The sequence below is a fragment of the Tursiops truncatus genome, chromosome 21 (genome assembly GCF_011762595.2).
Source record: "Tursiops truncatus isolate mTurTru1 chromosome 21, mTurTru1.mat.Y, whole genome shotgun sequence".
NCBI lineage: Eukaryota > Metazoa > Chordata > Mammalia > Artiodactyla > Delphinidae > Tursiops > Tursiops truncatus.
In genome coordinates this window covers 3,429,644-3,456,026 of record NC_047054.1, presented here as the reverse complement: position 1 = coordinate 3,456,026, position 26,383 = coordinate 3,429,644, and the positions used below count along the sequence as shown (strand labels likewise).

Sequence of the window (26,383 nt, the reverse complement as noted above, 5' to 3'; positions counted from 1 at the left end):
TTAAAATCATCAAACTAAGAAATACACACAATTTTTCTTGTCTTAAGCACTAAGATCTCAAAGATTTATTTATAACCACATAAGCCTAGCCTATTCTGGCTAATAATACTGACTAAATAAAGGACAAAAAGCCTTTAGCAGACATTTATTTTCAGAAATAAGAACATTGCACATAAAACCCTTCCCTTTGTTCTAGCCATTTTCACATGGTTGGTCAATACATATTTTTCTATAATTAGTTACAGATTCATTTGCATTTAAGTATTTTTCCTTATTGGTTGTTTTTTGTATTTAGTAGTGAAGCCACCCTTCCCCAAAGCAGGTTCCACAAAGCACTATGTATAGCATATTAATAAAGGAATTTCTAAGTGGAGAAATAACCTATAGAGTTTGCTACTCTTATTTGTACAGCAACTCCTTAGGTTAGAATTTTTATTTTTAAAAATTAACTTAATAAAAACAAAGATGAGTAATTTCACAAACAACAGAGTCTCAATTAAACACAATGCCAACTCAAATATTTTTCCTCCACCTTTTCACCTGACATTGCCACACATCTACCAGGATATAGATATAAGCAACCCTTTGAGTTCAGTCCATCTTAAAATTTTCCTAAAATAACGATCATTGGTAAGCAATGTGTGCTAGGGTCTCTCCTGATTCCTGTACATAGAAAAAGTAGGCCTGTGGATGCAGGTTCTTATTTCAGTTATATTGATTATTCCTTGATCTATGATGAGGATGGTAAATGGCCTAGGGGAGACAAGCATTTCCACCTAAGATGAGTGTTGACTCTTCTACTCTGTTAGGGAGAGGCTAGTTTTCTCCAAGTTCGTTAAGTTCCCTCTTCACCTTGGTTGATGAGATTGAGAACCTCCAGGAAATCACGATGTTATTCTGATACTGAGACATTTTTCCCCTTAATGAAGGGAAAGAAGAGAGTAAGAAAAATACTGTCTAACTCCTTTTTGTGAGTCTCTTCCTGACCCTCTTTGATGTAGGTAGACATCCTATGAATTGTGGCCTCCACCTGAGAACGGGTTTACTCTTGACTCTGGGAGAGTCGTGAACTAACTGTGAGTGTGCTATCCCTGTCTTGACTCCATGGATGGAGGGAAAAGTTAATTGGATGGTAGAAAAAATTAAATTATTGCTAGAATAACCAACTGTTTAGAACTGAAATAAACAGAAAAGAAAAAACTACTCATTTCCTATTCAATTTTCTCATTCTTAGAACAAGCATGATTTTTTTGGTCTTAAAATCCACAGTGAGAATAAGAAAAATTTATACTCTGTACACATTTCTCAAAAACTGACATTAAAAGAAACTCTACATCAACTGTTATTCCAAAATGTATAGGGCAGAAACGAAGTATATCAGAAGTATCATTGTCAAAGATAGGCAAAAGCAAGTAAGAGTAGCAGTGATATTTGTAAGAGGTATATAGAAGCATTTTTGGTGAAGAATTTTACTGCTAGCTGACATGAGCAAAGCATGATGTATAAGGCAGTATTAATTCACTTTACTATATTAAGAAGATGAGTGATGTGGGTTTAAGGGAGTCCATCTCAGTAATTCAATAGTTCAGAATCACTCGGCATTAAATTCAGACTCCTGTTAAGAAAGACTATATCAGGGTCTATCACTATTTTAACTTTACCTTTTCCAAACTTTTCTCTCCCTTACTTCCTTATGCTTCCCTGTGTATCTCATTCCTAACATTAATCTTCACATGTGTTATTTTATTTGTATCTTACTTTTCTATCGTATAGAAATCCTAAAATATCGTTATTCTTAGCAACTAAATGTTTAACTTAAATTTTGTAAAAACATGTTAATGGTCTAAATTTAACTTATGCCAGCTCTGTTCTCATCTTCAGCTTGTCTGGGAACTATGATAAATTAATCTGTAAAAGATTATGACCTTAGATTTGTGAACTTTCATAAAATCAGAAATCAAGACAACAATCTTATCTGATGATGTGCAATTAAAGGAAAAATATCTGTGAAATAATATGAAAGTACTTCCACTTCTTTTCTCTTATTTCTCATAATTTTACTCTGGTCCTATTTTTCATATTAAAAGAAGCAGCAATAGAATGACTCTCTGGAGACATGAGACATAGGTAAAATATAATATATACAAACAAGCCTTTAAAAAGTTAAATTTGAAGTGAATTTTCATTTTAAGTTTAATATACTTAATAATAAAAAACAATAACAACAATATATGTGTATATAGATATAGAGAGACTTATAAAGCTACAGATGTACATACTAGATATTATAACATGACAAATACCTGCATGAAGTATGACCATGATAGTCAGATAATTGCAGAGATTCTCTTTTTATGAAGTCATTGAAAACAATAATTATCTGAGACATTCAAATTTTGAGGTGATTCTAATATTGATAAAACTCCAACACAGTTTTAAATAGCAGTTTTGTTAAAATAAACAAATTTTAAAGAGTTCCTAAATTAAAAACTTGCAAATAGACTCAGGTATGTACTTGACACCCAGTGATAAAATAAAAGTTAAGTGCTATACCCCATAATGTAATAAACTAGAGCAGTATGTTACATTGCTCTCCTGTGACATCCCAGGGTTTATAATTCTAATTCAGTATATTTTTTCAAAATTGTAAAGTTTATTGTATACATTGATAATGTACCCTCTTCCTAAGTCTTTAAAAACAAAGAAAGAAGGAAAGATTAACAGGAAAGCCAAATGAAAACCAAGCCAAGTGGAGAATACTGTTGCTGTAGTAAAAGAAACAGACACTGTGTTTCTTAGCATTGTGTCAGTATTATAATCCACTCCAGTGTGATGTATAAAAGAGAATCTCATGGGGGAGGAATATACAGACTATACTGCAGTATCTTAATTAAGCAGATTTTCAAAGAACAAACCCTTCATATGTATAACAATCTTTCCTTATCTACTCTCGCAGGTTTCTAGTTTTTTGCATTTATGAATATGATTTCAAAAATACATGCAAATTTGTTGTTGAAATTATAGTATTTTGTTACTCTTTCTAATACACATCACATTAACTATTATATGTGACACCTGGAAGCAAAACAGCATTCTAGCTATTCTAACTGGTATATCATCCATAATTGATTCTGTATTGCATCCAGATATAGCAACAGCTGATTTGAAATGTAGAAAGAATTATGGAATTTATTACTATCAAGAGAGTACAATAAGTAATAGGAAACAACTTAGTCAAAATAAAAGAAATTCATTTTTGGATTTGACACCAAAAGCAAAAATAAGCAAACAACTACATCAAACTGAAAAGTTACTGCACAGCAAAATAAACCATTAACAAAATGAAAAGTCAGCTTATGGAATGGAACAAAATATTTGCTAATCATATGTCTGATAAGAGATTAGTGTCCAAAATATATAAAGAACTCATACAACTAAATAGAAGAAAAATACAAACTGCTTAAAAATGGTCAGAGGGGTCTTTCCTGGTGGCGCAGTGGTTGAGGGTCCGCCTGCCGATGCAGGGGACACGGGTTCGTGCCCCGGTCCGGGAGGATCCCATATGCCGCGGAGCGGCTGGGCCTGTGAGCCATGGCCGCCGAGCCTGCGCGTCCGGAGCCTGTGCTCCGCAACGGGAGAGGCCACAGCAGTGAGAGGCCCGCGTACCGCAAAAAAAAAAAGTAAATGGTCAGAGGAACTGAATAGACATTTTAAAGAAGACATACAGATGACCATCAGGTACATACATGAAAGGTACTCAACTAATCAGGGAAGTACACATCAAAACCACAATGAGATACCACCTCATACCAATGAGAATGCCTAACAGTTAAAACACAAGAGGTAATAAATGTTGGTGAGGATGTGAAGAAAAGGGAACCCCTGTGCACCTTGGTGGGAATGTAAATCAATGCAGCTACTATGGAAAACAGTATGAAGGTTCTTCAAAAAATTGAAAATAGAACTACCGAATGATCCAGAAATACCACTTCCGGGTATATATTCAAAGGAAACAAAATCAGTATCTCAAAGAAATATCTATACCCTGTGTTCATTACAGCATTATTTACAGTAGCCCAGACATGGAAACAACCTAAGTTACCACTGATGAATAAATAAAGAATGTATGCTACACACACACACACACACACACACACACACACACAGACACACACACACAGGAACAGTACTAAGCCACAGACGAAAAAGAAATAGTGCCATTTGTGAAAACATGAATGGCCTTTGAGGGCATTATGCTAGGTGAAGTAAATCAGACAGAGAAAGACAAACATTGCATGATATCACTTATATGTGGAACCTAAAAATCTGAACCTACAGAATCAGAGAGTAAAATGGTGGTTTCCAAGGGCTGAAGTGTGGTGGAAATGGGAAGATGACAGTCAAAGGATACAAACTTCCATTCAGAAGATGATTACGTTTTGGAGATCCAATGTACAGCAGAGTGACTATAGTTAATATTGCATTATATACTTGAAAGTTCCTAAGAAAGCAGACCTTAAATGTTCTCATCAAAAGAAAAAAAACTATTTTGAGGTGAGGGATGTTAACTAAACTTATTGTGGTAATCATTTAACAATATATACATACATCAAATCATTATGTTGCACACCTTAAACTAATACAGTGTTATATGTCAACTATATTTCAATAAAACTGAGAGAAAGAAAAGAAATGTACTCTGCTCCCTACCAAATGAAGATCTCTGCGATTGCATTACAGTATGAATTGAATCATAAGAATTAAACCATTAGACTGTTTCCTACTAACAACAAATAAAGGCTGATCTTTGTCTAACTCTCTTGTAATTTGGAAATTCAAACAATAATATATGGTGAAACACCTAAAAAATACATGAACACTGACTAGTATGCTCCTGTGTAGACAGACAGAAACAATAAAAATAATATGAGATGTGTATAAATCACATAAAATAACAATTAACAGTAAAGTTTCTAGTGATAAGGAATTCAAAGATACTTCATGTCTCAAGTGAATTGATTACATAAAGCTTAAGCTAATAAAAAAATGACAATTTGACAATTAAGTATACTGTGAAACGCCTATGTTCTTTTACTCACTTTAATTGTCATCATTAAAAAAAGAAAACATTCTAAAACTTAGCCACTTGAGGTTCTATAGCTTTTGTGGTTATTTTGACCAGCAGAGTGATTTATTCAAAAGAAAAAGAAAAACAATTATTTAAAAATTGTCTAGTGACTATTATAGCCATTGCAAAAGAAATAACATTTACACTTTCAAATGTTTATAGTTTTTTATTTTTCCATATACATATAAATGTATATATAGATGTGTATATATATACACACCCACGTATATACATATACATCTATATATACATGTAAGTTACCTTTACCAGGGATATAAATTATATGATGTTTCCATATTTTCTACAGAACTGAATCTATGTGAGGACTGTTGTACAACTCCTGCCAATCCAGAGAAATCCTGTGGTCCAGCCACAGTGTGACACTTGGAGGAAAATGTGTATGTACATTTAAAAAACCCTGCAAAAATACAACAAAAATGTTCAAGAGTGGTAATACTGAGTGGTAATACTGTTATATAATTACTGTTATAGTTATATAATTATAATATAATTACTATATGGTTATATAATTATGGTTATATAATTACTGTTATGGTAATACTGTTAAGACAAACAAATGCCAGATCTTTCAGCACTTTCGAGTAGGCATAAGGCAGTCAGAATTAGTGAGAATAGCAGACAGCTGCGGAGTCAGATTCTACCACTCCCTTGCTGGCCATATTTGAGCAAATAATTTAACTCAAAGGTCAGTTTTATCTTCTTCAAAATCCAAATAGAATGGTTTTAAATCAAATGATTGAAAAGATTAAAGGCAATAATATCTATCAAGTGCTTTGAACAATGCATGATACAAAGTAAATACTCAATAGCTTCCTGTATACTGTGGCTGTCACCACCTTCTTTATTGTTATCATCATCACTGTCATCACCATCTTCATCCTCATCATTCTGAGGAAAGTCCCAAATATCTGGCTTATGACTTCTACTAGAACAATGAGGTGTTACAAAAACTATGTAACTGACACAATGAAAAGCTCTACCCACACTCTCTAAGTTACAGATTACTTCAGGGAGCTATGTGTGTAGCTATAAGCAACTGATAATCCAATCATAATGCTTTAACAATTGTCAATATTAAATAATTTTAAATGATTTCTAAGAAATCCAAGGCAGTTGTCAATACTCTAGGCAGCTCTATCTTTTTTTTAATTTATTTATTTTTTATACAGCAGGTTCTTATTAGTTATCTATTTTATACACAGTGTATAAATGTAGTGTATATATGTCAATCCCAATCTCCCAGTTCATCCCTCCACCCCCGACACACATTCCCCCCTTGGTGTCCATACGTTTGTTCTCTACATCTGTGTCTCTATTTCTGCCCTGCAAACCGGTTCATCTGTACCATTTTTCTAGGTTCTACATATATGCGTTAATATATGATATTTGTTTTTTTCTTTCTGACTTACTTCACTCTGTAGCTTTGTCTTCTTGTTCTACTACTCTCAGTCTGCAGCTTTTTTCTTAAGATAGTAATACGACTATAATTCCTCCTAGCATCAAATCTACACTACAGATGGAAAAGAACAAAGGTACAGGAATACAAAGAGCAAAATTTCATGAACCAACAAAGCCTGTACCTGTCGTCAGCTTGCCTGAGAGCTTCACAATTTCTGTCTACATCTTATTAACAGAACCTGGTTGCATGACCAATCTCAACTGGAATGGAGTCTGAGAGATGACAATAGAACTTGCAGTCTCTATTAACAGAATCAGGCAAAGGAATGACTTTTCAGAGGTAATCCACAGTCTCTGCAGCCACTGGAGAAGAGAGCAGGAGAGTAAGAGGAATGTCATGTAGACTAGAAATCATCAGTTCATGGGTCTATTTAATATCTGAACAAAAGTATTCCAGCTTTTAGAAGTATTTTTCTAAATTGAAAGTGAATGCCTAATTTGGATTGTCTGAATAGAAAAGAGATAGAGATTTTTGCCTTCAAAACTTTCAAAATAGGGCTTCCCTGGTGGCGCAGGGGTTGAGAGTCCGCCTGCCGATGCAGGGGACATGGGTTCATGCCCCGGTCCGGGAAGATCCCACATGCCGCGGAGCGGCTGGGCCCGTGAGCCGTGGCCGCTGGGCCTGCGCGTCCGGAGCCTGTGCTCCGCAACGGGAGAGGCCACAGCAGTGAGAGGCCCCCATACCGCAAAAAAAAAAAAAAAAAAAAAAAAAAAAGTTTCAAAATAACAAAATGTTTAATGTTAATCAGGGTCTTAAATGCTGAAACTTGAAAATGTAAGTGACCAGATAAGCAATCAAGTTACTTGGAGACAAGGCTTTGCTGTGGCCTAAATTTTGCTTAAATGGTTCATTTATATCCATGCAGTGAGGAAGCAAAGGGCTCTTTCCCACATCCCCAGTAAGAAAGAATACCTACAAAGTGTCTGGAGTCACTCAACCAAGTATACCATTCTTAAGCAAAAAAAAAAAAAAGGAAAACATAACATTTGGAACTTTGATGATGGTCAAGTATTTCTACATGCATAAATAAAATAGTCCAGGTAAATATTTCCACACCTGGAACTTTATGTAAAACTCTGTCTTGCCCCCGGAGAGCATGCATGTCCATTACAGTGATGACATGCTGTACTCATTAGCCTTGATGCACAGGACGCAGCCTAGAAGACTCAGGAAAGGCCATCCCACTCCTCAGGGAGTTTGACCCCAGCGCCTTCACAACATGGAGAGAGAAGAGCTTGGGATTCGTCTAAATTTATCTCAGCAATTCTGATGATGTAATTTCCATTACCAGTAATTGTTTGAGACTTGAGCAGTTAAAAATAAAGAAATGACAATGAAGAATTAAAGGAAGCCAGCTGATAATGGGGTGGGCTACAAGTAGGCATAAGAAGTTCCTAGGAAAAATGTCCTCACTGCAAAGAAAGATCTACAAGAATACGATAATCTCTATGTCCTCTGGACATTTTTATTTTTAGGTGTAATATACTGTAATGCTACATACCTCTTGTTACCATCAGGGAAATTAGGCTCACACAAAAACTTATATAACAAATGTGGTAAATGGAGAGAAAATACGGTAGATTTTTTAATGATGCCATTAAGTTCCAGATTTAGAGTTCCCTATCACTGAGTTTCATCAGTCAAGATACAGAACTGTTACATCACCAAAAGGCTTCCTCATTTTGCCCTTTTATAATCACACCCAACCTTCTTAAATTCTCATCACTACCACCATGCCCTAACCCATGGTAATTACTAATCTGTTCTCCATATCCAAAATTTTGTAAGTTTTTTTCTTTGAGATTAATCTAAGTTGTTGACTCTGTCAGTAGTTTATTCCATTTTACCTGGGTAGTTATTCCACGGTATAGATGTACCAATTAAACATTTATCCATTAAAAGATACCTGGTTTGTTTCCAGTGTGGGCCATTATGATTAAAGCAGCTATAATAGGTCAAAGAATATCCTCTATATAACTGCAGTTCTTTGACATTTGTAGAAGTTTCTTTTATGGCCCAAGTTATAGTCTATATTGATGAATATTCCATAGTGCTTAAAGAAATGTTTACATTTTGTTTGGAGGAGCGCTCTATAGATAAGTCACTTAGATTCTGTTGGGTGATTGTGTTGTCCAAATCTTCTAAATATTTGCTGATTTTCTGTCTAGCAGGGTTTTTTTGTTTGTTTTTTACGTTCAACATATTATACCTATGTCAATGAATTTGAATTTGAAGTAAGTTTCTTATAAACAGCATATAGTTGGGTCATGTCTTTTCTTTTTTGCGGTACGCGGGTCTCTCACTGTTGTGGCCTCTCCCACTGTGGAGCACAGGCTCTAGATGCGCAGGCTCAGAGGCCATGGCTCATGGGCCCAGCCGCTCCGCGGCATGTGGGATCTTCCCGGACCGGGGCACGAACCCGTGTCCCCTGCATCGGCAGGCGGACTCTCAACCACTGCGCCACCAGGGAAGCCCTGGGTCATGTTTTCTAATCCACTCTACCCATCGTTATTTTTTGACTACTATAATTAGACCACTTACATTAATTATTGAGATGTTAGAACTCTGCCATTTTACTTTTTAACTTGTTTCCTCTGCTTGTTGTCCCTGTTTCTTTTTACTTGTCTTCATGTGGGTTACTTAAGCATTTTTCTGATTTTTTATATATTTAATTATAGTGTGCTTGAATGTATCTCTTTGTAGTTTTTAAAATAAAAATTTGAGAGTTCCAAACCACACTTCTAAATCATGCTTGCTAACATAGAAAACTATAATTCAATACCCTCAAAAATTGAGAGTCTAATTCACAAACACTAGCTCATTATTTCTTGAGCCGGTGGATTATTCTTGAACACAGCCCTTATTTTTCGAAAGTAATCTTACAGAGATGACTGTGGATACATATAGTTACATGATTCCTGCAGATCCCTGACTAAATCAGCCACTAAACTAAGGACAAGACATTTTCCTTTCAGATACATAAAGATAACATTCATTTCTTCCTTATGTCAAATTCAATTTACACTTATAAAATGATATGATGCAACTATTGTTTTGCTTAGTAGAGTATAATATGTGTTGAACATCAGGAGAGCTGTGATAACAGCCTGTAAATATGTTAAGACTGCTTACTTTCCCACAGTCCATGAACCTCAGGGCTGGAAATTAGATTAATGTCAACCTCATATCCTAAGTCAAAACAGGTAGTTGACCATAATATTCATTCTTCCCTTTTTCCTCATTTATTGGGCAAAAGATAAAGTCTGTATTTATAGGCTCCCTTGAAGCTATGTGACTAAATTCCAGCCAGTGAGATGCAAAAAGAAGGGGTGTGTGTACCTTTTAGGAAGGTGTTAAAGAAAATGGCATATTCTTCTACTTTCCTTCTCTCTTTCCAACTGGTTAGACTACTGGTTGGCGTTTGTGCTGGTGCAGCCATTTGGAGACTGATACAGAATGATGAAAGGTCTGGACAGTAACATAAAAGGCACTTAGTCCTGAAAACTGGCATCCTGAACTTACTGTTTATATAAGAGAGAAATAACCTTCTATCATTTCAAGCTATATTTATTGTGTTCTTTATATGACCACCAGCTGAACATGCTAATAACTGATATACTTCCCAATGTTAATTCCATTGTAAATGCCTCTTCCACACTGAAACTAATATTATTCAGACAAAACTTCCAACAATAGTTACTACTGTAGTAATTATTTAATATTTTAAAACTATTGTCACATCTTTTTTTAAACATTTCAATAACTTGCCTTTTCTTTTGCAATATTATGATTGATGTCCTATCTTTTATACGACTTTCATCATACTGTATGAGCAACCACTGCCTGGCTTTTCAACTCTGTAGGTTTAGTACATTCTTTCTTGCTCTCCCTTCACCTCTCTATGTTTCAAATATAACAGCATTATCTTTGTTCATGAATTATGTCATATTACAGTCTTACACATATCTTTTTTTGATGATTTTGTTTCTGCTGAGGACTCTCCTGCCAAACTCCAACTCTTGCCTTTTTAAAAATCTTTTAATTCCTCATCCTCAGTTCTCAGATCAAATATTTCTTCCTTAGAGAAATCTCCTTGACCTCCTTGATCATCTCGTATTCTTTTATTTTATACTTTTACCAAAATGTGTTTCTTTAACTCAGTACTGTATAATTTTTCAATTAATCTCTGTATCCTCTTGTTAGAATAGGAACCCCATGAGTACATATTTTTTTTTCTTTTTTGTTAGTGCAAGTACCGAGAACAGCACTTAGCACATAGTAGATGCTCAATAAAAGTTTTTAAATAAATGAACTTTTAAAAACTTCTGGATACTCTTCTTTAGAAATTGTGACTTTGGCTCTTGGCTTACTTACTTTCTCTATACAATATGTCATGTAATATACTTTGATAGCTTAAAAATCACTGTAGAATACCCATCCAGCAAGTTAGTCTCTCTGCTTCTCAAACTACTATTCAGTAATTTTCTTTCCCAATCTACTTCAGTCATACAATATCACCATCATGCTATGGACACTGATACCACCAAAATGTCAGCCATTCAACACTCTGAATACAATGCCCTATTCATCTTTCTTCCTCAATTATTTCTACTGTCTCATACTTGACAGCAATGTTACTTGCAATCTCCTGACTCTCTATGTTTTGAATCTCCACTGCTCTGAAATTACACTACAAATCATTTCTAAAATACTTTACAACATATATCAGGAAAAAATATACAATCTTCGATGAAGCCAACTGTTGGTGTTCTCTGTGACTGCTGTTAAGCTGTTGACAGGCAATGAGAGTGTCACACCTCAAATAGGGCTTTAGAACTGCCCAGACATCTCATGGCCTCAAGTAATTCATTCTCTGATTGTCCATATAAAAAATGTACCCCAGACACGGCCCGCTGCCGCCATCTTGAATCGCGGTGTTGTGAGCGGCGTCCGTGCACAGGACCCTGAGCCGAGGTGTCGGGCGCAGCCGTTTTGCGTCAGAAACTCTGGTCTGAGTGGGCGAGGCCTCTGCACGAGACCCGCTGTGAGCAAGTGGAACTAGACTAAGCACAGAGGAAGGAAAGGGATCCTCAAAGTCTAGATCCACCAGAAGTCAGCAACGCAAAACTTCAGTATGCAGGATGGGGCCCCAAGGGTCAACAACTGCCTGTGGATGAAAAGCTTTTGGTGCTCCAGCCAGAAGGCAGGGCTCTGCCTCTGAGGTAGGACAGCCAACTTCAGGACACTGATCAACAAGAGACCTCCCAGCTCCACATAATATCAAACGGCGAAAATCTCCCAGAGACCTCCATCTTAACACCAGCACCCAGCTTCACTCAACGACCAGCAAGCCACAGTGCTGGAAAACCTATGCCAAACAACTAGCAAAACAGGAACACAACCCCACCCATTAGCAGAGAGGCTGCCTAAAATCATAATAAGGCCACAGACACCCCCAAACACACCACCAGACGTGAACCTGCCTACTAGAGAGACAAGATCCAGCCTCATCCACCACAACACAGGCACTAGCCCCCTCCACCAGGAAGCCTACACAACCCACTGAACCAACCTTAGCCACTGGAGACAGACATCAAAAACAGGAGGAACTACAAACCTGCAGCCTGCAAAAACGAGACCCCAAACACAGTAAGATAAGCAAAATGAGAAGACAGAAAAACACACAGCAGATGAAGGAGCAAGATAAAAACCCACCAGACCTAACAAATGAAGAGGAAATAGGCAGTCTACCTGAAAGAGAATTCAGAATAATGATAGTAAGGTTGATCCGAAATCTTGGAGATAGAATGGACAATAGATTGGACAAAATGCAAGAATCAGTTAACAAGGACCTAGAAGAACTAAAGATGAAACAAGCAACGATGAACAACACAATAAATGAAATTAAAAGTACTCTAGATGGGATCAATAGCAGAATAACTGAGGCAGAAGAACGGATAAGTGACCTGGAAGATAAAATAGTGGAAATAACTACTGCAGAGCAGAATAAAGAAAAAAGAATGAAAAGAACTGAGGACAGTCTCAGAGACCTCTGGGACAACATTAAACGCACCAACATTCGAATTATAGGGGTTCCAGAAGAAGAAGAGAAAAAGAAAGGGACTGAGAAAATATTTGAAGAGATTATAGTTGAAAACTTCCCTAATATGGGAAAGGAAATAGTTAATCAAGTCCAGGAAGCACAGAGAGTCCCATACAAGATAAATACAAGGAGAAATACGCCAAGACACATATTAATCAAACTGTCAAAAATTAAATACAAAGAAAGCATATTAAAAGCAGCAAGGGAAAAACAACAAATAACACATAAGGGAATCCCCATAAGGTTAACAGCTGATCTCTCAGCAGAAACCCTACAAGCCAGAAGGGAGTGGCAGGACATACTGAAAGTGATGAAGGAGAAAAACATGCAGCCAAGACTACTCTACCCAGCAAGGATCTCATTCAGATTTGATGGAGAAATTAAAACCTTTACAGACAAGCAAAAGCTGAGAGAGTTCAGCACCACCAAACCAGCTTTACAACAAATGCTAAAGGATCTTCTCTAGGCAAGAAACACAAGAGAAGGAAAAGACCTATAATAACGAACCCAAAACAATTTAGAAAATGGGAATAAGAACATACATATCGATAATTACCTTAAATGTAAATGGACTAAATGCTCCCACCAAAAGACACAGATTAGCTGAATGGATACAAAAACAAGACCCTTATATATGCTGTCTACAAGAGACCCACTTCAGACCTAGAGACACATACAGACTGAAAGTAAGGGGATGGAAAAAGATATTCCATGCAAATGGAAGCCAAAAGAAAGCTGGAGTAGCAATTCTCATATCAGACAAAATAGACTTTAAAATAAGGACTATTAAAAGAGACAAAGAAGGACACTACATAATGATCAAGGGATCGATCCAAGAAGAAGATATAACAATTGTAAATATTTATGCACCCAACATAGGAGCACCTCAATACATAAGGCAAATACTAACAGCCATAAAAGGGGAAATCGACAGTAACACATTCATAGTAGGGGACTTAAACACCCCACTTTCACCCATGGACAGATCATCCAAAATGAAAATAAATAAGGAAACACAAGCTTTAAATGATACATTAAACAAGATGGACTTAATTGATATTTATAGGACACTCCATCCAAAAACAACAGAATACACATTTTTCTCAAGTGCTCATGGAACATTCTCCAGGATAGATCATATCTTAGGTCACAAATCAAGCCTTGGTAAATTTAAGAAAATTGAAATTGTATCAAGTATCTTTTCTGACCACAACGCCATGAGACTAGATATCAATTACAGGAAAAGATCTGTAAAAAATACAAACACATGGAGGCTAAACAATACACTACTTAATAATGAAGAGATCACTGAAGAAATCAAAGAGGAAATCAAAAAATACCTAGAAACAAATGACAATGGAGACACAACGACCCAAAACCTGTGGGATGCAGCAAAAGCAGTTCTAAGGGGGAAGTTTATAGCAATACAAGCCCACCTTAAGAAGCAGGAAACATCTCGAATAAACAACCTAACCTTGCACCTTAAGCAATTAGAGAAAGAAGAACAAAAAAAACCCAAAGCTAGCAGAAGGAAAGAAATCATAAAAATCAGATCAGAAATAAATGAAAAAGAAATGAAGGAAACAATAGCAAAGATCAATAAAACTAAAAGCTGGTTCTTTGAGAAGATAAACAAAACAGATAAACCACTAGCCAGACTCATCAAGAAAAAAAGGGAGAAGACTCAAATCAATAGAATTAGAAATGAAAAAGGAGAGGTAACAACTGACACTGCAGAGATAAAAGAGATCATGAGAGATTACTACAAACAACTCTATGCCAATAAAATGGACAATCTGGAAGAAATGGACAAATTCTTAGAAATGCACAACCTGCCAAGACTGAATCAGGAAGAAATAGAAAATATGAATAGACCAATCACAAGCACTGAAATTGAAACTGTGATTAAAAATCTTCCAACAAAGAAAAGCCCAGGACCAGATGGCTTCACAGGCGAATTCTATCAAACATTTAGAGAAGAGCTAACACCTATCCTTCTCAAACTCTTCCAAAATATAGCAGAGGGAGGACCACTCCCTAACTCCTTCTACGAGGCCACCATCACCTTGATACCAAAACCAGACAAGGATGTCACAAAGAAAGAAAACTACAGGCCAATATCACTGATGAACATAGATGCAAAAATCCTCAACAAAATACTAGCAAACAGAATCCAACAGCACATTAAAAGGATCATACACCATGATCAAGTGGGGTTTATTCCAGGAATGCAAGGATTCTTCAATATACGCAAATCTATCAATGTGATAAACCATATTAACAAATTGAAGGAGAAAAACCATATGATCATCTCAATAGATGCAGAGAAAGCTTTTGACAAAATTCAACACCCATTTATGATAAAAACCCTGCAGAAAGTAGGCATAGAGGGAACTTTCCTCAACATAATAAAGGCCATATATGACAAGCCCACAGCAAACATCATACTCAATGGTGAAAAACTGAAAGCATTTCCACTAAGATCAGGAACAAGACAAGGTTGCCCACTCTCACCACTATTATTCAACATTGTTTTGGAAGTTTTAGCCACAGCAATCAGAGAAGAAAAGGAAATAAAAGGAATCCAAATTGGAAAAGAAGAAGTAAAGCTGTCACTGTTTGCAGATGACATGATCCTATACATAGAGAACTCTAAAGATGCTACCAGAAAACTACTAGAGCTAATCAATGAATTTGGTAAACTGGCAGGATACAAAATTAATGCACAGAAATCTCTGGCATTCCTATATACTAATGATGAAAAATCTGAAAGTGAAATCAAGAAAACACTCCCATTTACCATTGCAACAAAAAGAATAAAATATCTAGGAATAAACCTACCTAAGGAGACAAAAGACCTGTATGCAGAAAATTATAAGACACTGATGAAAGAAATTAAAGATGATATAAATCGATGGAGAGATATACCATGTTCTTGGATTGGAAGAATCAACATTGTGAAAATGACTCTACTACCCAAAGCAATCTATAGATTCAATGCAATCCCTATCAAACTACCACTGGCATTTTTCACAGAACTAGAACAAAAAATTTCACAATTTGTATGGAAACACAAAAGACCCCGAATAGCCAAAGCAATCTTGAGAACGAAAGAAGGAACTGGAGGAATCAGGCTCCCTGACTTCAGACTATACTACAAAGCTACAGTCATCAAGACGGTATGGTACTGGCACAAAAACAGAAAGATAGATCAATGGAACAGGATAGAAAGCCCAGAGGTAAACCCATGCACATATGGACACCTTATCTTTGATAAAGGTGGCAGTAATGTACAATGGAGAAAAGACAGCCTCTTCAATAAGTGGTGCTGGGAAAACTGGACAGGTACATGTAAAAGTATGAGATTAGATCACTCCCTAACACCATACACAAATATAAGCTCAAAATGGATTAAAGACCTAAATGTAAGGCCAGAAACTATCAAACTCTTAGAGGAAAACATAGGCAGAACACTCTATGACATAAATCAAAGCAAGATCCTTTCTGACCCACCTCCTAGAGTAATGGAAATAAAAACAAAAATAAACAAATGGGACCTAATGAAACTTCAAAGCTTTTGCACAGCAAAGGAAACCATAAACAAGACCAAAAGACAACCCTCAGAATGGGAGAAAATATTTGCAAATGAAGCAACCGACAAAGGATTAATCTCCAAAATTTACAAGCAGCTCATGCAGCTCAATAACAAGAAAACAAACAACCCAATCCAAAAATGGGCAGAAGACCTAAATAGACATTTCTCCAAAGAAGATATACAGACTGCCAACAAACACATGAAAGAATGCTCAACATCATTAATCATTAGAGAAATGCAAATCAAAACTACAATGAGATATCATCTCACACCAGTCAGAATGGCCATCATCAAAAAATCTAGAAACAATAAATGCTGGAGAGGGTGTGGAGAAAAGGGAACACTCTTGCACTGCTGGTGGGAATGTGAATTGGTTCAGCCACTATGGAGAACAGTATGGAGGTTCCTTAAAAAACTACAAATAGAACTACCATATGACCCAGCAATCCCACTACTGGGCATATACCCTGAGAAAACCAAAATTCAAAAAGAGTCATGTACCAAAATGTTCATTGCAGCTCTATTTACAATAGCCCGGAGATGGAAACAACCTAAGTGCCCGTCATCGGATGAATGGATAAAGAAGATGTGGCACATACATACAATGGAATATTACTCAGCCATAAAAAGAAACGAAATTGAGCTATTTGTAATGAGGTGGATAGACCTAGAGCCTGTCATACAGAGTGAAGTAAGTCAGAAAGAAAAAGACAAATACCGTATGCTAACACATATATATGGAATTTAAGAAAAAAATGTCATGAAGAACCTAGGGGTAAAGCAGGAATAAAGACGCAGACCTCTTAGAGAACGGACTTGAGGTTATGGGGAGGGGGAAGGGTGAGCTGTGACAGGGCGAGAGAGAGTCATGGGCATATACATAGTAACAAACGCAGTAAGGTAGATAGCTAGTGGGAAGCAGACGCATGGCACAGGGATATTGGCTCGGTGCTTTGTGACAGCCTGGAGGGGTGGGATGGGGAGGGTGGGAGGGAGGGAGACGCAACAGGGAAGACATATGGGAACATATGTTTATGTATGACTGATTCACTTTGTTATAAAGCAGAAACTAACACATCATTGTAAAGCAATTATACCCCAATAAAGATGTTAAAAAAAAAAAAAAATGTACCCCAAACCCAGATGTATGACTTAGAATGCCTTCCACTGAAATACCAGAAGTATATGTGGGTTAAGTAATGAGCAAATAAGCAAATAGGAAGATTTCAAGGTTTCTTGATTCAGTTACTCAGCAGTGTCATAAAAGAACTGGGTTCCTTCTATTCTGGCAGTTCCAGTTACTGTTATTACCTTCTCTCATGGTCATGAGATGGCTTCAGTAATTCTAAGCATTGCATGAAGACAGGATGACACTCTGCAAAGAAAAGGGATGTTTCCCTCTAAGCAAGCAAGTATTTGTATTGGTAAGAAAAACCTTTCCCAGAAGCCAATAAGCATACCTTCTCTCAGGTTCCAGAGGGCATAACTGGCACATATGTACATCCTGTTAGCAAGGGGAATGAGATCACAGTGGTCTGTTAGATCATCCAAAATTCTTTATGTTGGCATAGGGTGGCAAATATTTTCCCTAAGTAAGTAGAATGGGAATGGTATTCATTTTCATAAATTTGAAGCTTTGTTAGCCAAAAAAAAAAAAAGATATTGCTTTTGATAGGCAACCAACAGCAGGAAAGTGGTGTCACAGAAGTTAAGGAAGCAACATTTTGAAGAGGGAGAATCCAATTAACTGAATACAATGGTTCTGAGATAAAGTGAGAAATGAAAAAATTGCATTATCAACATGAAGATCATTGACAAATTTTGCAAAAAAGATACACGTGGAGTAGTGAGGTCATACAGGCTTGGAAAGAACAGTTATAATTCTCAAATACAACACTTCTTATAAAATGATACTGTCCAAGGCTGATCCTGCTTGACCTTAACATCATCTGTTTTAAGTATTAAAAGAAGAAGAAAAAAAAAGGAAATGGAGATTGAGTCACATGTACCGATTAAAATGACAACATTCACATGTTGACCTTAAACAGATCAACTTAGTATGGGCTTTTCATGAGCTACTCTAGTTGGAGTTCAGGAAAATAACATAAAAATAATCCACTGAGGAGAAACCTTAGAAATAATGGTTATTTTTTGCTTTGAATGGAAGTGCAATTTATATAGCATCCTGTGGAATTTACTAATGCTTCACAGTTATCCTAAAAGATCCTTCTTCTACAAGACAACAGATGAATTCCCTTGAGGTAATTCATCACTTTCTATGTAGTAATACCCAAGAATACTTCAAGAACTGATGTGAGGGAAGGAGTTAGTTCTAGGGAAGGTCTAGCATTGAACAGTGTCTTAGAAAAAAAAAATTTAAGAAATGTTGTGAATAATCATAATATCACATACAATACTTTCAGCATAGTTAGTATTTCATAAAGTGTTCTGATACACTGCAGGGTTACCAACACTGACTTTAATGTAACATTTTTCTTTGAAAGACTGAAACCAAGTGGTCTGTCCAGGGCATCATAAATCTTAGTTTTCATATAGAATATAGATACCATAAACAACATAAAACAATATTTAAGTCTCAAAGAAGACCAATTTCCAATACAAAATGGGACAGTTATGAGAGTAAAGGAATGAGCAGATGGGAATAGGAACACTCCAATTTACATAAGACTGTCGGAAACAAAATAAAGGAGGCATAGGCATGTACCCCAAGGATGGTACATGATAGAACAATGACCAAGAAACTGAAATGGTCAACGTGGACAATTCAGCTTTTCAGCCATCTGTAACCAAAGAATATAGAATATCAAGATTTAAATGATATTGCTAAAGACAGATGCTCAAATAACATATACATATATGTATACATATACACACACACACACATATATATATTTATAAGCTTTATATGAAGCAAGTTAAGAAGTCATTATTATAAGTAAATATACAATGAACATAATATGATTTGACAAAGCTTTAAGGTAAAATAATTGCATGGAATTAAGCCATAATACATTATAATTCCCTAATTACATACAACATCTTTAAACTTTTAAAGCCATTAAAGCATAGCAGGAATTTAATGGGATATCTAATTTTGTGTACATCTATTGTATGATTAATTTCTTAGAAGTTTTTTGTGAGTGTAGGTGTGTGCTGGGAACTTTCAGACTGTTTATATTCCAACAGTACATTATTGTTCTATTTCTATATATACCTTGGGATTTGCAAAAATAATACAGATGGATTTTCTTACAAACATCAAAGAACATCTCTGTTAAACTGTTTAAAAGGAAGGGAATTTTTCTATAAACCCTTATTGTGTTAAATAGCACAAAACATCAACATATTTCATTGCCACCTTAGTGAAAATAAAGAAAATATACTAAGTAACAACTGACTTAATCACCAAAATAACGGGTAATAAGTCATCTAATAAGCAAACATGATATACGATGCATTCTTATGAATGTTTTAGATGTTTAACCCATAGTAACTTTATGAAGCACTGACTTTTTTAAAAGAATTTTATGGATTTGTTAACCAGAGCACAGATAGCTTAAGTCACTGAGTACACTGAAGAGCTAAGACTTGACCCTCGGTAGTGGCTCCAAAACCTGTGCCTATAATGATTATGTTGTTTTGCAAACTTGCTTCTGCATTGTTTTGTTTCATAGACCAGTAAACCAAGATACTATTTTTTTAACTAAATTTTTTTTCAGAGAACACTGGCATAGTATGTAGCAACAATGTAAGAGTATTAATATGATATAATTTAAGGATTTCCCAGAAAAAAAAAAATCCCTTTTCTCCTCATTATTTTTATTCTCAATCCATTAATTATTTTTATTCTCAATCCATTAATAAATGACTAATTCCCTTTACTTATAATACAGCAAAATAAAAATGCTTATGGGTGGGGAAATACTTTATGCTGTAATGAATCACCTATTCTTTTGTATAAGGTTCCTAAAATGTGGTCAAAGGATTTCTAGAATAAGAATTTCCATGTGTGCTAATTATTTAAACACTTCTAGACATATAGCTTATTTCTACTGGTAGAGACTGAAAGTGGATATTAAACAAGCTCTGAAGTGACATATATATACAGTAAAATTTCAAACCTTGGCTCTCATTAATTAATTATATGTATTTTTCTAAAAATAAGACTTGGGTAAGCATGAAGATACTGGATCCCTCAACTTGTTAAGCTATGATGCTACTGAAGATGGAAGATAGTGTATTCAGAAGACATGGGAAAGTGGTAATAGATTCTTGCATACTTTAAAATGCCACCGAGAGATGTCACTGACTGAATGAGGATGGTTTCAAAATCATTAGCTTTTTGTCAAAATTAAATATTCATAATTGCAGAAGATCAACTGTCTAAAGTACTCTAAAATGTTGAGAATATATTTTTTAGATTTTCCTTTACCAAAAAATACAGTGTTTAGCTTAAACTATACTTAAATAATTGAAAAATAATATTAATTTGATGAATACAAGCAAAATGCTATTCAAATACATTTTAATAAATTACTCTTTTGTTATTTTTATAAAATTGTGTCTATTGCTTTAAATATCTACATAATTTACTGGCACTTTTAAGTCTTTGACATGTACAATTCCCTATTTTAAATTATCGTTGAAGAGAGAATTGCTTGTATTTTTGAGAATTTTCAAAAGCCAAACCAAGGCCTACACATATTTGAACAGTCCAACATTAAAACTTGAAATAAAAAAATTACTATTTACTAAGGAATAAAATTGTGTGGGAAGGAGGTAAAAAGAAGCTAAAGAAAATGGCAACAGATTTTAAAGTTCCTTTCTTACTCAAATGATCCAATTTGAGCTGGAAAACAACCCATGTAATCTGCAGGGTATCAGTAAGAAACAGAGCAGCAGATGAGTAGGAACTGACATCTGTGGCTTGGGAAAATATTTGGCAAGGACAGCAAAAAACAAGAAGTTAAAGAACTCTACATGGCCATAAAAATGTAGTCTTTGAAAAAACATAGGGCAGTTTAAATCTTACTTTTATTTTCTTCCCTTATTAAGTAATATATATATTTGGCAGTATAGCAGTAAGTGAGAAGTCAAAAGAGTCATTCTGAAAGCAATAAATAAATGCATCTTATGGAAGACAGAAATATATAGAAGTGCATTTTTATATGGAGTAATTTAAAATATTTAATGTAAATCCACAATACTTTGGAAAATACATTTCAGGTTCCTTCTTTGACACTCCTGCAAAACCCATAGGATTCTGCTGTTCAAGAAGAATCTTTTGAGGTTTACATAATTCTTCCCCTCAGAAAATAAAATCTGTGAGAACAATTGAACACACTGTATTTATCGTAATCTCTTCGAGTTAAAATAACAAATAAATTATCAAGATGAACTACAAAGCAGAGATATTAAATCTATACAGGGTCTATGATTACTGATATAATTTTAAATTTTCAACTAAAATTAAATAGACTACACAAATTCATTACTATAATCCAAAAGTCATCAAAGGTCAAAACCAAATGCTTGAGAAAATATGCATTTGACAGTAAAGAAATAAACAAAGAAATGTTAAAGCAAACACTTTTTTTCGGTGATATTAAATCAGACTTCCCTTTATGAGTTTTAGAAACAACTTAAAATACAGTAAACCCCATGATAGTACTATCCCGTCTCACAATAACAGACATTGGGGTATAATGTGAATTTTTAATTGGATCTTATTTCTCAAAGTAAAGTTCATATTTTCTGCTTGGATGTGGGGTGGGAGAAACGGAAGGCGGTTATTAAATGACAGGGTTGTGATCATGTGGATCTTCCTAAGTTGAGTGTATGGTCAGCCGCATGCGTACTAAATTCTTCTAGCTTTAATTTTCTGCTTTTTCTGACAGTACAGACTGCCTAAAAAGTATTGCTTTTTATTATTCTTGCTATAGTTTGACTCTACATTTTATTTGATTGATATTTTTAAGCCCAAGTATTACGTTTTAGTGGAATATGATACTACATATAAAGAACAAGCAAACTAATCAAAAACTCATTCTTAATTCTTCAGATTTCCACAATTGGAACATCCTGATAAGATGAAATGAGACCTCCGGAATACTAGAGTTCAAATAGCAACAGTACAAAAATACTGCATTCACAAAAAATTTTGCATACATAATAGATGTTAAATTTTGGAAATACACTAAAATTGAATATCAAACACATTTCAACATATTAAATATTTTTCATAATAAAATATATCCGGGCTTCCCTGGTGGCGCAGTGGTTGAGAGTCCGCCTGCCAATGCAAGGGACGCGGGTTCGTGCCCCGGTCCGGGAAGATCTCACATGCCGCGGAGTGGCTGGGCCCGTGAGCCATGGCCGCTGAGCCTGCGCGTCCGGAGCCTGTGCTCCGCAACGGGAGAGGCCACAACAGTGGGAGGCCCGCGTACCGCAAAAAAAAAAAAAAAAAATATATATATATATATATATATATATATATATATATCCCATGACTAAAAAAGGAAGTGAAATATTTACATATGTTCTTTACTAACCCTTAACTCAGCACCTCAGTAACAGTCTAGTAAATGGCCTCTGCTGATTTACCTGTGAGCCCATCTCCAAGAAATGCTTATTAATCCAGTTAATTTATCTTAGGTCTACATTCTGCATTCTCTAAGAACTGGCTAGAAATGATCTGTGGATTCTGAGCAATCCTGACCAGTCTAATTTTGAGTTGAGTCATCTAAATGGTAATTAAAGCACTAAAATAACCCTTTTGCCATGGCCGTTGGCTACATTTGTACGATCACTTTAATTCCTCACAGTTTACCCCCCATGGCCAATATTCTTCACCTGGGATATGTCTTATTGGCATCCAAATAAAATAGCCTTGACATAATGGATTGGTTTTATGGATTAATGCAAAGTTGTTTCAAGAAACTCGAATTGCAGAAAACCTGTTTCTTGATATATAAGGGTTTTAAATCCTGCTAAACCTCCTAGTTAAATATGTTTTTTAAAAAATAATAAAGCAGCAGGGGAAGTGCTATGTGTGGCAAGAGCAAGCTCTCAACAAATATTTGTTGACTGACTGAATGAACAAATGAATGAATACGCTGGCCTCCCTCATTTAATTGGTAATTATTACTGCAGATTCCCAAATCATTTGAATGGAATCTATTCTTTCCAATTTTAATTCATATTTTAAAAAATCAAGTATAGTTTGCATCAGAGCATGTATTTCACCTACTGGGCCTTATGGTTTCTGCTTGGTGGAGCTCTACACAGCAACAGGCATTTAACAAATATTTACTGTGGGCCTACCATGCGCCAATGTGCAAAATAGAGGGTTTTTTTTTATTGCAGTATAGCTTATTTACAATATTGTGTTAGTTTCAGGTGTATAGCATAGTGCTTCAGTATTTTTGCAGATTCTGTTCCATTGCAGGTTATTACAAGATAATGGGTATAATTCCGTGTTCTATACAGTAAATCCTTGCTGCTTATCTATTTTAAATATAATAGTCTGTATCTGTTAATCCCATCCCCCTAATCTATCCCCACACCCTTCCCTTTCCACTTTGGTAAGCACAAATTTGAAACTTGAGGGCATTACTCTAAGTGAAATAAGTGAGACAGAGAAAGACAAATATTGTACTATTCACTTATATGTGGAGTCTAAAAAACAAAAGAAAACAGAACTCAAACTCATAGAAACAGAGAATGGAAAAGTGGTGGCCTGGGATTGAAAGGTGGGAGAAATAGGAGATGTTGGTAAAAGGGTACAAACTTTCAGCTATCAGATGAGTAAGTTTGAGGAACTAACGTAAAACCTGATGACTATAGTTTATAACACTGTATTGTGTAACTGAAATTGCTAAGACGTTAGAGAGAATCAATATTCTCACCAAAAATGAAAACATACAATGTGAGGTGATAGATATGTTAATTATATGGTGAAATCCTTTCACAATGTATACGTGTATCAAATCATCATGATGTACACTTTAAATACCTTGAAACTGTATATGTCAATTATACTTCAACAAAGCTAAAATAAAAAGTAAAAATATAAAACTAAAAAAATGAATAAAACATTTAAAAACCAGAATATAATGTACTTTTAAATGGTCTACCATAGAGTCAAAGAAAGATAAAACAACTATTATGCTACATAAGACTTGATAAAATAGGTTGGTGGTTTACACACTTTGGCTAAGAATGAAGGAGAAAGACCATTCTACGCAGATTTTGGATATGGAGCTTACAATAACCAGGCTGTCTGGTATGACAGTGAACGTCAGAGTTTAAAATCTTAGAATCAAAGCATAGCTCCGGGTGATGTGATCAAAGTCTTAATTGTTCTTGCAGATGACTGAAACCTAATAAAGATGAAATTCACTGGAGTTTGAAGATTTACAAAATAGATTTAGCAAAATTTAGAAGAGAAATAAGTCATCAATAAGAAATCAGAAGTTGCTAAGATATATGGCAAAACATATCTACATACAAAGAAACTGAGCAAGGTCCCAAACTGCTAAAGACTTCCTGGGCATAAATAAATAATGGCAATGAGATTACAGAGGCATGCATGAACTTCCGATTTAGCAACTTTAATGGTAGTGGTAGATCGATAATTTGCAAATAAAAGTGAGGTAGTAGTAATATGATGACCCATAAGACCATTTCTATAATTAGTTATGGGAGTGGGATGCATACTGTCCCTGACTGAAAGGGAAGTTATCACCAAGGAACAACAGGGAAACTATTAAATAACTGTAAATGTTCAAGACTGTGAAAATTTTGTCATGTGAAAATGCAGATTTCCTGGGGCTAAACAGAAGAAGTAGAAGAGATGCTACAAAAAATTTATTGATTGGCTAGGGAAACATAAATTATTTAAGTTTCAGAATATGTCAAAATATAGAAGAAAGAAAGTGTACCTTGAGATGATTTCAGACATGAGAAAATGTAGGTAAAATTAAACTGGATTTTCCAGCATCACTATAACAGGTGATTTATCTACACTTCCTGAATTGTGACACTTCCAATACCTCAAACTCTTTTGTATTTGTTATTGTTTTGCCTTTGGAGCACCCCAGTGATAAAGGCAGTTTGGTGTTTTAGTCCCATTTTCTGGGTGAAGTAGCTTATGCCTAGAGAGATAATAACTTCTGTTCAAACTGAGATCTAGGACTTAGAATTGAATGTCCCAATCAGGACTACATTCCACATCAATAATACGTTCCAGGTGTTAGATATTAATCTTCGCCACAAATTGTGAAATGTATTTTCTGTCATGTTTCTTTGATTTCTTTTCTAATAATCTTCTACAAATATGCCTTACACAGGAGTTATTAGAGTTTATTTGAATAAAATTTTATTACAAAAACTTAATTGGAATTGATAGATTATACAAATTGAAAACCCTGTGGTTGGTAAAATAAACTATTCTCCTCCTGAAAAATAAAAACTTATCTATTGGATGAACCTTCAAGAAGGCAGGGGAGTAAGATGTGGAAATCACCTTCCTCCCCACAAATACATCAAAAATGCATCTACGTGTGGAACAACTCCTACACAACACCTACTGAACGCTGGCAGAAGACCTCAGACTTCCCAAAAGACACCAGAGGGCGACTTACATGCAGAGGCAGGGCCAGGTCCAAGGCAGAACCCCAGGAGCTGTGCAAACAAAGAAGAGAAAGGGAAATCTCTCCCAGCAGCCTCAGGAGCAGCTGATTAAATCTCCACCATCAACTTGATGTACCTGCATCTGTGGAATACCTGAATAGACAACGAATCATCCCAAAATTGAGGAGGTGGACTTTGGTAGCAACTGTAGGCTTGGGGTTTGCTGTATGCGACTGACTAGTTTCTGATTTATGTGGTTATCTTAGTTTAGCTTTTAGCGCTTATTATCATTGGTGGAGTTGTTCATTGGTTTTGTTGCTCTCTTCTTTTTGTTTTATAATTTTTTGATTTTTTTTTAATTTTAATAATATTTTTTAATTCTTTATTTTAATAACTTTATTTACTTATTTTTTCTTTCTTTCA

The 26,383-nt window shown here is 35.4% G+C and overlaps 1 long non-coding RNA gene across 2 annotated transcripts; it reads right to left on the bottom strand.

The window, feature by feature from the left end:
- Positions 1–10,005: 10,005 nt before the first annotated feature.
- LOC141277508 (uncharacterized) lies at positions 10,006–26,109 on the bottom strand. 2 transcript variants are annotated; one of them, XR_012328997.1, is made up of 4 exons: positions 25,972–26,109; positions 17,767–17,894; positions 17,618–17,681; positions 10,006–10,076 (listed from the first exon to the last, which is right to left on the bottom strand). It is a non-coding gene; the product is annotated as an uncharacterized lncRNA (long non-coding RNA). The 2 variants fall into 2 exon arrangements; XR_012328998.1 differs by having other exon boundaries at positions 17,767–17,810.
- Positions 26,110–26,383: the final 274 nt, after the last annotated feature.